This window comes from Elaeis guineensis, chromosome 9 (assembly GCF_000442705.2).
Source record: "Elaeis guineensis isolate ETL-2024a chromosome 9, EG11, whole genome shotgun sequence".
NCBI lineage: Eukaryota > Viridiplantae > Streptophyta > Magnoliopsida > Arecales > Arecaceae > Elaeis > Elaeis guineensis.
In genome coordinates, this window is record NC_026001.2 from 29,018,478 (window position 1) to 29,032,753 (window position 14,276).

Here is a 14,276-nt window from a genome sequence, read left to right on the forward strand (position 1 = left end):
TATTGGTCCAACTTATTTTAAATGTCAATCGGGTCAAATGGGGCATGAGCTGGCTACCTAGGACTTCACAATCGCACTTGCTACTCGGCCGACATTCTTTTTTTCCAATTTTGTCTCAAAACCATTGTAAATGATTCTAATGAGAGGCAATATTACACCGATTAATTGATACGAAAACAATATCACTCAATAGATCAGAGCTATCAATTGTTATTTTATCTTCATTTTATCACACATGTTGCATTAAGTTTTATTATATTTAGAGCATGTTTGGTTGGGGAGGGTTAGATATTGGGATAGAAATGAAAATAAGTGTCTTATATTTTAACTGTTTGGTTGGGATTTTTCATTCTCATTTTAATTTCGGAGGAATAGAAATACTCTAATCTTCCAAAATTCAATCCCTATTCTCTTCTAGTTCTTAAATTTTATTATAATTTTAATTTTAATTTTTGCCATGAACCAAACATGTTAAATGGCATGGCTAATCCAATTTTCTTTCATTTCGATTCTGATTTCGAATCCAGTTAAGCCATACACACCCTTAATTTCGACTCTATTAGATGCCTAGGTTGCAAATAGGGTAGGTTTTATATATGTGGTGTTATTGATAGAGTCATTTGGATAACTACCCAAATTTGCTATTAGGTATTAGCTTGAAAGGTTTTACTTGGGTGCAACCAAGTTGAGCTGAATTGAGCGGTAAGAGATTTTAAGCTTAATTTGATTAAAAATATTTAAATTTAAAATTTAACTCAAGATTGATGAGTTTTAACATCTAAGTTCGAACTTAAAAAAGAAAAAAAAAATCTTAAGATTGTTTAGATAAGATTCGAATATCAATCAAATCATACTTAAACTTAAAAATTATAAAAATATGATTAAAATAAAATAAAATATTATATTATATTTAAAAATATTAAATTAATAATATATATTATAAATAAAATATAATTTTATTAAGAAAATATATGATCAATTGGGTTCATGCTGTTCTGAGTTATGAACGAGTGGAGCACCGGCGGCTCAGGTTGGTCCATCTGCACCACTAGTTTTATCCCCTGTTTCTTGAGCAAGCGACGAACGATTTCCCGAAAACAGCGACGTTTAAAAGTGCCCACCTTTCTTAGCTTGGGGAGGAAGAAAGCAAGGGCGGAGGACGCCTCCGACACCACTTCATCCTGAGACAACTCATCACCTGCCGTACATCGAGCCTACGGTTCGGTCCACCTGGCCGTTGGGTTCGCCTCCGATCCGGGCCCCGGCCGAAACCAAGCTCCTAACCGGAAATTTCCCGCCTTCGATTCCTTCATGTAATGGAGAAAGAAGAGCCGACTTTAAACACCTTTTTATGATCCCCTTTTCTATCGACCATCTCACTCTGCTGAAGCACTACTGGACGGCTGGCAAGGTATGCTAAGATTACTTCTAGAAATGAGCTGGAGAGAGAGCCATAAGTTATGGAACATTTTTGCGATACTATTTTTGAGTTATTTTGGGCATATTGGGATTTTTTTTTTTTTTTTTTGACTTCTAGCATTTCTTTGATATTATTTCTGGATATTCTTAATGATGGAATATGATTGGGAAGCCCGGTATGACATTAAAGGGTTATTTGTTTTTGTTTTATTTTTCCTCTATTTTGTTTTGAATGTGGAGCCCGAAGCTAAAATAGAAAGCTGGAAGAGAGGATGGATTAAGAATATCTTGGTGGGTGAATAACTTGGGGGGCATGGGTTCTTAATTTTACATGCACGTATGGGTAGGTTTGAGAATTGGTACTCAACAATTAAGGGTTTTCAAGAACTACAGAGTTACGGATTTTGATGTCACATTTGCTTGATTGGTTCTTAATAGGAGCTTTTTTGGATTTTGTCGGCACTAGCTGTTAATGCTTTTGTTTTTCTGTGTTTTTCCTCCCTTTCTTGTTTGTATTTGATGAAATTGGATAGCAGATTACGAAATTTAGCATCTTGGCAAATGTCTTGTGTGCCATCTCGCCACTTCTTGTTTGGCATGATGAATAAGATTTCTACAATTGATGAGGAAAATGGTGTCATAACATATGTAAAACCATATGGGCCAATATGAAACAGTGGGATGCACTGAAAAACTAGTATATAGTGGTATTTTGCTGATGTACTGGTAGATCTCAACTTTTTCTATTAAATTGAGGCAACTATCTGGTGTTTCCATTCATCTTTCTAGGCATATTTCTGTTTTTAAGGGAAACAACTTATTCATTTCCGAAATTGTTTCCTCGGAACCCTTGAGTGGGTCTTCCAATTCTCAAATATTATTTTCTTTGATGTCCTATAATTAGTCTTCCAATTCTCAGATATTATTTTCTTTGATGTCCTATAATTTTGATGGAAGAAACAATTAGTATTTGAAATAGATCACTAGATATTCACCTTTTCTTTTCTTTTTTTCTACAAGTAACATGGTGGACTTGTTTGGTCCGTGAGAAGAACTTTTCTTCCTAAAGTAACTTTTCAGAAAGTTATTTCCTAGGAATATGATTTTGGTATGTTTGATTGACCATAGAAAAATGGCTTACGTTTGGTTGAGCATCCATTTTTCTAGAAAAACTGTATAAAATACCTATTATATATTAATAGATATAAGGCTATACCTTTTTGCTCCTAAACTTTATATAAATAATAATATTATATTTATATTTATATAATATAATATTAATATATTATAATATAATATTAGATCATAATAATTTATTGTATTAAATAATACTAATATATATGTATTAATATTATATTAATATTTAAATATAATAAATTTATTTATATAGATATAAATATAATATTAGATATTATATAATATTATTGTAAATATTAATATGTTAATATAAATACTATATTAATATTATAAAAAATATTATATTAATATTTTGCAGAATTTCAGTGATATTTTTGGAAAGAAAAAAGTGTTATCAATTTTTATTCCATGGGAAGTCCCAAAACCCATCTCTCTCGTTGGTTTCTATTTTTCATGAAGCATGGGAAGTGTTTTCCCATGGGAATAGCTTTTTTCATTCTCTCTTCTTTTAAAACTCCAACTAAACAAGGAGACTCCTCTCCACTTGTAGAAGTTGCCTTTCCCCCTCCACTTATAGTGAAACAAACAAGTCCAAGAGAATGACTTGCATACTGAAAGAAATTGGAATCATGACCATTTTTCTTGCCAAGAGAAAATTAGTAACTTGGTAAGCATATGAGAAATTTATAAAAATATTGAATGTTCAAAGCAAGGGTTTGAAAAAATGATTAAAAAACTGAAGCATCTTAATGAGTAGGAGCTATTCAAGTTCTTTAATATGTGAATCATGGTTCATTAAAAATTACAAATTATCCATAAAAACCATTAGTTCTCCATAGTAAAATTATAGACTTGGGAGAATTCTTGATGAAAAATTGGGGTTAACTAGAGAATGTTTCAGCAACTCAGGTGCTAAGCATGTAAAGGTCACTACTACAATCAATATATGTACTATGTAGCAAAAATTTGAAACAATTTTCAACCAGCACAACTTCTAAAAATACCAATTCGAAAAGAGAAAAATGAATACTTGCTACATCAAATTTGAAATTCTGACATTCTTGCCCATGCATTAGCTTATTTGATATTGCCATAATGTAGAAAGCCTCTTTGATGCTTTTATTTAGTTTGTAATAGTTTTGCTGCAAAAAAAATCTGTTTTCCTGTTATTTTAACCTATACAATCCTATATGTAAGATTGTCATTTCTTTAAAATATTCTTACTTGATCTTCCTCCAATTCTTTTAAATTACCCTTTTCATTCTTTTTTATAACATCCCAAACAACAAGGTTATTGACTTTTGTTTACTTGTTTAGTAGTCAAAAATTTGTCTTTAACTCCCTCTGATTTCTTTGAGTGAGAGAAAGGGTTTAGGAGAAAAGGGTAAGGGGTTAGAGACCAAGAGATAAAAGTCGAATGCCATGACTACTTGTACTATAATCAAGATGTGTCTTCAAGGAAAAGTATTACAAGGTTGGTTTTGTGCATATAATAGACAAGGAAAACTATTATATATGTGGAGGCATTTATCATATGCAAGGTATTTAATTCTTTGTTAATGGTAAGTGTTGGAATATGCTTATATTGATAAGAGATTTGCATGGTATGCTTGCTGTCCTTCACCATGTTGACACAATACATGAAACTTTTTCCTCCATTTCTCTATATTTAGAGATACACTTTCTCAAAGATGAGGTGGTATCAAGTCACTCCTTACCACCTCATCCCATGTGATTTTTGGTCTACCTCTACCTTTCTTTCCTTCTACATGTATAAAATCACTCCTTTGTATCGGTGCATCCTTTAATCTATGTTATACATTTTCAAACTATCTAAGTCCTCTTAATTTGTCCTCAATTGGTGCTACCTCTACCTTTTACAAATGACTTTGATTTTTTTTATCTTTTCTTGTATTACTACATATTCATCTTGACATTCTCATTTCGGCCATCCTCATCTTATGCATATGTTGTTTTCTATCTATCCAACATCCTACACTATAAATAATACCTGGTTGTATAGTGGTCTTATTAAATTTTCCTTCAACCCGTCAGATATCTTAATCACATAAAATCCTTGTTGCGTCCATTTGAACCACAACACTTAATCTTGTGGATAACATCCTCTTCAATCTCTCCTTCCTTATGCATTATTGATCCTAAATGTCACAAATGATCAAGATCCTCTTCAATCTCCCTTTCATTAGGAATATCATGATCCTTAATTTTTACTCCACATTCAATTTTTACTCCACATTCATCTTTATTTCTAGTTTTACTAAACTTGTGTTTCATGTATTCGGTCTTGGTTCTACTTAACCCGAAATCCTTGGATTCTAATGCACTCCATAATTCCAACTTGCAATTAACTCTAACCTTAGTTTCATCAGCTAAGACTACATCCGCAAGTAGTATGCATGACGAATATCATCCTGAATATGCTTAGTAAGCTCATCCATGACTATCGCAAGATGAGGACGTAGAGTAGATTTTTGGTGTAAATCTATTGTGATTGGAAACTTACTAGTATTACCACTGATAGTTCTCATACTAGTAACTACTCTATTATACATGTCCTTAATCATATTAATCTAACTAACAAGAGTTCCTTTCTTTTCTAATATCTGTCATAAGACTTCTTTAGAAACTCTATCAATACTTTTCTAATAAATAAAAATTATATACAGATCTTGTTTCTTTTCTCTGTATTGCTTCATTAACCTTCAAAAGAAAAATAGCTTCTATAATAATCTTTCTACCATAAAACCAAATTACTTCTCTAATATTTCTGTGTCCCATCTCAGTTTATGCTTAATCACTCTTCCAAGCTTTCGTATTATGGCTCATGAGTTTAATACCACGATAGTTAGAACAATTTTGAATCACTTTGTTCTTATAAATCAGTACTGAAATGTTCTTTCTCCATTCATTAAGAATTTTCTTGGTTTTTAAAATCTTATTAATAAATTAGTTAACAAAATTACTTCCACGTCACTTAGATATTTCCAAATCTTAATAGGGATTCTATCATGTCCATTTGCTTTTCGTATTTTCATCTTTTTCATGGCTCTCTTTACCTCAGATACTCTAATTCTGTGTATACTGGACATTTCTCTCTACATTTGAACTAGTAAACATCCTAAATCGTTTACATGACTTTCATTGAATAGATTATCAAAATAACTTCTCCATCTTTCTTTAGTCTCATCCTCCTAAATCAAAATTTTTAATTTTCTATCTTTGATGAAGTTAACTTGAGAGTCTCTAGTTTTCTTTTCTCTGAGTCTTGCATTTTTATAGATACCTTTCACTCCATTCTCAATTTTTAATTTGCGATAAAACTATTCATGTACTTTTAATGGAGCCTCTTGTACCATCTTCTTAACTTCCTTTTTAGCCATCTTATAGCTTTTACATGTTTTTGCATTCCTATAATTAGGTAGTCTTCTATAGCATTCTATTTTAGCCTTAACTATCAACTGAATTTTCTCATTCCTCCATTCAGTTTCCTTACCGGATAGCCTGTTTTTTTATTCTTTTAGTATCTTTGTTGCCATTATCTTAATACTGCTATCCATCTTTGCACTATGGTATTGATTTTCCTATCTATACCTCATTTGTCTTCCCTCAATACTTTTCTCTTAAAAGCCATTTGTTTCTATCAAGCAAATTTTATCACCTAGGCCTTAAGGTTCCTAATTTCTTTAGTTTTTCTTTTTATTTCCAAATACACATATCGAAAACTACCAATCTATATTGGTTGGTTACACTCTTACTGGTATAACTTTATAATTTTACAGAAAACTCAACCAGTCTTTCTAGTAAGGAAGAAATCTATTTAACTAGTATTATGGTTACTTTTAAAAGTTATCAAGGGAGAGTCTTTTATAAAGCATGTGTCAGCTAATATTAGGTCATATTCTATTGCAAACACCAAAGTAGCATTTTCTTCCTTATATCAATCTCCAAAACCATAAGCTTTGTGCACTCTTTGAAAACCAACTTTATATTTCCACACTTACCCATTCAAATCTCATCCGATAAATGTCTTTTCTTTGCTAGGACCTCTTGAATGAGTCCATCCATGTCCTCCTAAAATATTTGTAGCATCATCTAATCCTACTTAAGGAGTATAAGCATCAATGATATTAATAGTCTCCTCTCCTAATGCTAATTTATCAATATTATTCTTTCTTTCACTCTCTTAATATCTACAACTCCATCTTTTAAACTCTTAAACTATAATAATTCCTACTCCATTTTTATTCCTATCTTTCCTAGTATACCAAAGTTTATAACTTGTTTCACCAACTTTCTTTGCTTTTTCTCCTATCCACTTAGTCTCTTGAAGGCAAGCTATGTTAATTCTCCTCCTAAATTTCTTTACTCGCATCCATCCATTAAAGCATGAGAACTCTTGCTTACTTCCTACCACATTTGGCCTCTTGGATGTGGTAGGAAATATATATACAAGTTTGTAAAAAGATTCACTACCTATATTCCAAGGTACAACATGTTATCATTTTTTTGCTTTACAAACACCAAATTTTATTCTTACTATTTATAAACATGTTTTAAACATTGGTTTTAATAGTATTTGTAGACTAGCATCATAATATATATGTTGGTCGCTGTTTAGGGCTGTTTTATGTAATTTGGCATGCAAACAAGTGATATACATTGTGTTACTATACTGACAAAACCTTTTAGTTTGTTAATGTAACTAGTGTTTTTGCATGTTAACTTAGGTTCATTGAACCAGTATCGAGTTCTGTGCTGGTTGGTGACTGGCATGTTACATTATGGTCTGTATCGTGCATTTTGAGATGTACCCATAGGGCCTTTATTTTTTTTTGCCAATTTCAAATTGAAGTTGGCAAACTATTTGCCAACTTCAATTTGAATTGCTTGACTTTTGAAATTGGCAAAAATAAATAGGGATCCCCTATTTCGAAACAAAATTGAGGATCCTATATTCTGAACTTTTGATGAAGGCTTTTGAGCTCTCTCTTTCTATTGGCTTACCTCTCTTTCTCCGCCTCCCTCTCACTCTCCCACTCTCTCTCCCTCCCATCCTCCCTCTTCCTCTCCCTTTGCCATTTCTTTTCCTCTCTCCTCTCTCTCCCAATGTAGGCATTGTAAGGCTTCCATTCCGAATTGAACGAATAAGCTGTATCAGTATTGGACTAGTTTGATCGGCATGCCTCGAACTAGCCGGTTCGGCATGGTTCAACGAATCATGATGTTAACAAGTGTAGGCATTTCAATTGTATTGCCAATATTGTGGAAGCTGGTATCTCAAGATATTTTAATTTCTAACATATTATTGGAGTTGGAAAACAATTTCTGTTGTTACCATGCCCAAGTTGTTAATCAATTTTGCAAGGTCTGCAATCGCAGTATCAGGTACCACACTAGTACATCATTGATTTAGTATAGTACGGTCGGTATCATATGTCATGCATTCCACCATATCGAGACAACTCTCAGCAGTGGCGGATCTAGGAATTTTGCCAAATAATAAGAATACCGAGAACTAAATAGAGTGTAGTACTATTTCTACATCAACAAAAACACAAAAATTCTTTATTTTACAAAGGAAGAATGTAGGTTATTAAAGAGAGGTGGGACATGTGAGTTATTAAAGAGAGAGAGAATATAAGTCATAATTACTCTTTTTTCATCTTTTAATGTGGTTCTTCTAGGGTATAAAAAATAAATGGATGTGGAGTTTAAATGTAAGAGGTGGATGGATAAGGTTGGAGTAGAGTATTAAAAGACAAATAGAGAAGCAATTAATAAAGAAAGAGAAAGAAGGAGAGAGGTCAAACTGGCGTGAAAGAGGGAGGGAGAGAGAGGTGAGACATGCGAGTCATTAAAAAAAAAGAATATAGGTCATAATTATTCTTTTTAAAACTAGTAGGTCAATTTTGATTTTTTATACTAATATATATATATTTATTTATTTTTTTGTGGGGTCAATTGACCCCACATCTACTAATATGCATTCGCCATTGACTCTCGGCCTCTGTTTTTTCACCCCTTGTCATGATATTGCTGAAAACCGAGCGGTATGGGTTCCTAGTGACCAAGACCGAATAGTTCTGCTTGGTTCAAACTGTAGGAATTGGTTTGGACTAATATGGACCGGTTCTCATGTCAAACCAGCAAAACTAATCCTATGTCGCATTGGTTACGTATGCTATATGGTATGCCCTGAACCGAGCAGTTCAAGCCAGTTTTGCACTCCTTGCAATCTTGTAAATTCTCATAATTTGGTACCAATTTGTCAATCTATATTCAAATCCACCAGTGCATATTAATTCGATTTGTCTCAATAGAATTTTTTGATATTCTTATTTTTTTGTATTTACAATAATGGTTCAGAAGTAGTTTAGCCCTTACTCAGAACAGGGTATTTCAACAATCTTCATGATTTCTTCTGCTGTTTTGTTCAGAAATTAAGAGCATTAAGAATTTTAAAATGAACAAAATGTTAAAAACATCCAGGGTAAGTGAAATTTGTTTTAGAAAGGCAATGGACATTATTGAAACAGAGACTATGTAATTTTTTTTTTTTTGGGTTAATCCAGCACAATTAATGGTGCAACAAATAATAGTGCCTCGTATTGACTGCAGGATCAACTATGTGAATAGCAAAATACTGGATTAGAATAGGCAAAATTAATGATATTTACGATAATATTGCTGCAGCTATCACTGTTCAAAAGTTGATGCTATCTTGTCACTGTGGGTGAAATTTCTAAGCTCGTCCATGCACAGTTGTAACTTGTAAGGCTTTAAAGCTTTTCAGCTTATATATTAGTTTTAAACTAACTGAGCTTTGTGTCTGATCATTGAAGTCTGTCCTCCTCAGACCACATCAACCAAATTCACCTGGATATATATTTTCATGATCATGTATTAAATTGATGAAGTTGGTTGCTTAAGCATCTCATGCAGATTGATTGAACTTTGAATCACAAACATCTCCACCTCTACCCAAGTCTCTACAGTTATCATTATTATCAGTGTCATAGACTCATAGTAATCAACACGATTACTGCTTTCCTCAAAGCATATATAACTGATATGCATCTCTTTCCGCTTCATTGAAATTGACTCTTGGCCTAAGTGTTCCAGCCCAACTACGAGATCTATCATCAACCAAACTCACCCAGATATATATTTTCATGGTCATGTATTAAATTGATGTAGTTGGTTGGTTAAGCATCTCATGCTGATTGATTGAACTTTGAATCACAAACATCTCTACCACTACCTAAGTCTCTACAGTTATCATTATTATCAGTGTCATAGTAATCAACATGATCACTGCTTTCCTCAAAGCATGTATAACTGATATGCATCTCTTTCCACTTAGTGTTCCAGCCCAACTACTAGATCTCATCATCTTGATGCCAGTGGATCTCCACCATCTCCTTTTATCTCAATCAGTTGTATTACCCCATGCAAACCTTCATTTACTTTGTAACATAATAATTATCTTCATTAGTCTCCACTTAAACTGTGGAATTTATTACATATGAGATTTCATAGTATAATCTTATATTAGAGTTTTGTTTGCTTAAACTTTTTATTTATGAGTGTTCTATTGACAATTTCTTAAATTCGAAGTCCATTTAAATAAGGGTTTCATGATATCGAAGTGGTATAATTTATTTGCTGAAATAGTGTCTATGAGCGTTTCATTGACTATAGCTTAATTTTCTTAAACTGAAGCTCTATTTGAATGAGAATTTCATACTATGAAACTCTCAAATTAAATTTTCGCTACTGAAACTCTCTATGTAGGTTCTTAAAATGAAACTTTATTTCAATGAATAGCATAATATGACCCTCCCATGTTAATGTTTCATTTGATACATAAAGACCCTCATTGATACATTAAGAGCAATGATCTAATTTTAGTGGAGCTAGCATTTCATTCATCATAACATTTCAATTGACGAGTTTGAGTTCATTTTTAAACATAGGGCTGAAGGTGAAGGTGCTCTTCAATTTATCATAAATGGTAGTCTCATGTATATTGACCCAATGCTTCTTCTCTCATAAAGATGCCTCTTGTCCTAAGAATGAAGTTTCATTTTGTAGCCAGTCAAAAGCCTTTGGCATATTGAGATCAATTGTCTCATGTATAGAGCCAATGTTCCTTTTCTATGGAATTTTGATGAGAGATCAAGTGTAGATATTGAGGCCCTTACTAATTTTTAGGCTTATGTTCTCATGTTGGTCAAGCCAATGTTTCTTTCTTATCAAATCTACATCAGATTGTTAAATGTAGGGCCTAAGACCTCCCTCAAGATATGTCATCTATGTAGATTTGATGGTTCCTTTAGACAAAATGCCCATTAGATGGGATTTTCATTTGAAGGGAAGGCCCAAGGCCCTCTATGAACACTAGTGATCTCATGTAGAGGTTTGTTTGGTTTGTTGTAAGTAGGTTGAGCAGGAGCCCACTTTGTTGAGGTGACCTCAGCTCCCTCTGGGCTGAAGTCACTTTGGGCCATTTTTCCTATTCATGGGCCATTTTCGGAACTTTATTTATCTTCATTTTGAGCCAACAAAATGCTAGAAGTGGGCTCCCACCATGTTGAACTGTCTTTGGATGCCCTGTTAGGGCAACCAAATTGGTCCTATGTCACGCCCTCATCCCAAAACTGTGAGACAGGATGTGGCAACCGCCCTATACTCATAGGGCATTTCTCCCCACATGCATGCAAGGCTTCCATCATAATATCAAAGTAACATAATGGAATAAATTAAACCAACTAAAATCCAAATTCTAATAATTAATAAATCAAATTAAACAAATAATATCCAAAACTCAAGAGTCTTACGCCAACTACTGTCCAAACACTAATCAAATAAGAAACCTATAAAGTATTTCCGATATTATACTATGAAAGCAGTACTAACTTGAGTTATGTTGGTCTGTTCGGCTCTTGCTGCTAATCACATGCTTCTAGCTGACCCCATCAGTAATTAATTTTTTGAATCTGTATGAAAAGAAGAGATCATATAATCAGCTCAACAACTTATTAAGTAATGGTGCCTAAGCTAGATAATTCATGCAATAATCTAAAATTTAATTGTTAAATAATTATTTTACCATAGATAAGAATATAAACAAAATCATTTCTTTTCAAAAAACACCAATTTAAATTATCTAGTATTGCTCAAATATTCGTATTCATATTCATAAGTTTGATCTAGGAATATCATGCTCAACTTAATAGCCTTTAATGATGACCTTATACTCTCTGGCTAGGATAGAGAACTGCACTTACACCATGCAGAGTGGGCTAGAATATTGCACTTATATCTTATGGAGTAGGCTAGAATACCATGTTTATTTCCTATGGCAGAGCTAGAATAATGAGCTCAGAAATAATCACAATTGCCAATGCATAACTCTTAATTGGTAGGGTCCAAAACATAATTAGGCCGAGAGTCCAAATCTGATACACGTTAGAGCTCTTTTTATAGAATAGCATATGTATTATCTTCCAACCAAAGTATGCATATTTGATATAGATTAATAAACAAATAGTAATATTCCATAAAATATTACTTACAAATTACATGTTTATTTTCATTCAAAACCTAGTTTCATAAAATTCATAGATAACATATAAATCAATTTATAGCTTTTTGTAGTAAAAATAATATTGTTTAAATGAAAAATTTAGAAAAGGTGGATCATTACTTTGTTAATACAAAGACAAATTTAAATAATTTTTGAAAAGGTCCCCTTAGAAATCTCAATGTATAAGCTATAGCATAATACACCCTTGCTGGACTTTGACTCATCTAGATGATTGCACCAAGTGGAATAATTAGAAAAGGTATAGGGTATTGTGGAAAAATGGGAGGAATAGAACATGGTTGGCCATGTTGTGGCGTTTGATGGCTCGGTTGGTCTAATCAGGTGTCTAACCAGTCAAGTTGCGAAATAGGAGTCATATCAGGATAATGATAACACAATAGGGGTTGATGGTAATTGTCATGCCCCAATCTGAGACATAGCACGGCCATGCTATCGAGGGGTACAATCCATGATAACACAAAACCTATTAATCATAATCAGCTAAAATCTTCACAAATAAAATATAATAAAACATTCAATTCCATCATTTTCAAGTAAATAAACCAAGATTGATTCAGAGCATCTAAATCCAATATCAAATACTAAAATTCATATCTAAAATTTATAAATAATTGACTACAAGTCCATAATCATCTAATATACTAATTGTCAGTTACAAAATTTTCAAGCTTACTATGCAGATTTCAAAACCTGGATCCTTCATTATTCTTAACTTTATTCCTCTGTAAAAGAAAGAAAAATAAAGAGATATGAGCTACACTAGCTCAGTAAGCAAAACCTATACTTTCTTACCGAATCAAGCATAGGTTTTTCCATGATAATGCAATATTAAGAAAATAATGGATAATACAAAGTAAAATATTTCATAGGGCATATAATAAAACTAATCATGTATGCATAAATCATGAATATTTCGTAAATATGATTCATAAATCATTCTTATCAGATATTCATATCAGGTTTCAAAACATTGCTCATAGATATTCATGCTGTGGTCACTTTATATCTGTGATAGGGTCGTCATCATAATCGACAAGTTTCATAATTCATATTTGTTACCAACTTTATATTTATTGGTAGAGAGTCGTTTGTCAATTGACCTCACTTTCGTAAGGCTATCATGGCTATCTAAGAGCTTTTAAAATTTTAAATCTTTTTCTTAAAACAATAAAATTCATACTTCATTAATATACTATTTTTATAAAACATATTCATGGAATGAATGGTCATAATAAAACATGCTTTTTATATCTTATATGTTGATCCTTATTTTACAAAAAATATAAATTCATTAACAAGAGGTCATATGCATGGAAAATATGAAAAATTGAAAATAAATAAGGAGTGTAAGATCCACTTATCTTGTTCGCTCTAGATCTTTAGATTTTGTTAGATGAATCAAATAATCCTATTTAAAATATTAAATTATAATCAATTTACTTTCACTTAATTAAATAATAATAAAAGGAGGCTGTTGACTAGATGATTAGTTCGATAGACCATTCGAGCACCAAAGCAGTTTGGGGTCATTTTGTTGAAGTCAACTTCGGTCCCTAAAGCAAGAAGATAGGACTATCCTAAGATGCAGGTCTTTTTAGAGAGAGAAAGTGGAGAGAGAATGGGTCTTCTTTTATTTTTTTAAGAGAGAGAAAGAAAGGAAAAGTAGAGAGAGAAATACTAGAGAGAGAAGGAGAGACATGAGAGAGAGAACCCTTCTCTTTTTTTCCTTTCCTTTTCTTCTCTTCTTTTCTTCTTTCTTTGGCCAAGTAGAGGATGGAAGGGGGTGGTGTCTGGTCGTCGGAAGACTGGCGTCAAGCTGCGGCAGCAAGCGACCGACAGCAGTGGAGTGGCGGATGGTCGGCGATAGTGGCTGTCGGTGAGAAATCATGGAAAAGGGCTAGAAAAATAGGGCGAGATCTTTTCGGTCATGAGTCGGTCATTAGCGGTGATAGTCTCATCGTGGAGGCTCATAGGGAGGCCCGATGACTCGACTATTGTCAGACGTTAAGGGATGGTGGTGGTGGTGGCTGGAAAAAGGGGAAAAAGATTTGGTCAAAATAGGGGATTCTTTTATGATGGATTTTCGGTG

At 32.9% G+C, this 14,276-nt stretch overlaps 1 long non-coding RNA gene across 1 annotated transcript in view; it reads left to right on the forward strand.

The window, feature by feature from the left end:
- Positions 1–1,027: 1,027 nt before the first annotated feature.
- The window catches only part of LOC105051252 (uncharacterized), a 52,774-nt gene continuing 39,525 nt past the window's right edge, over positions 1,028–14,276 (forward strand). Inside the window, exon 1 of the long non-coding RNA XR_833188.4 lies at positions 1,028–1,411. This is a non-coding gene — a long non-coding RNA (uncharacterized lncRNA). The remainder of the gene's footprint in view (positions 1,412–14,276) is intronic.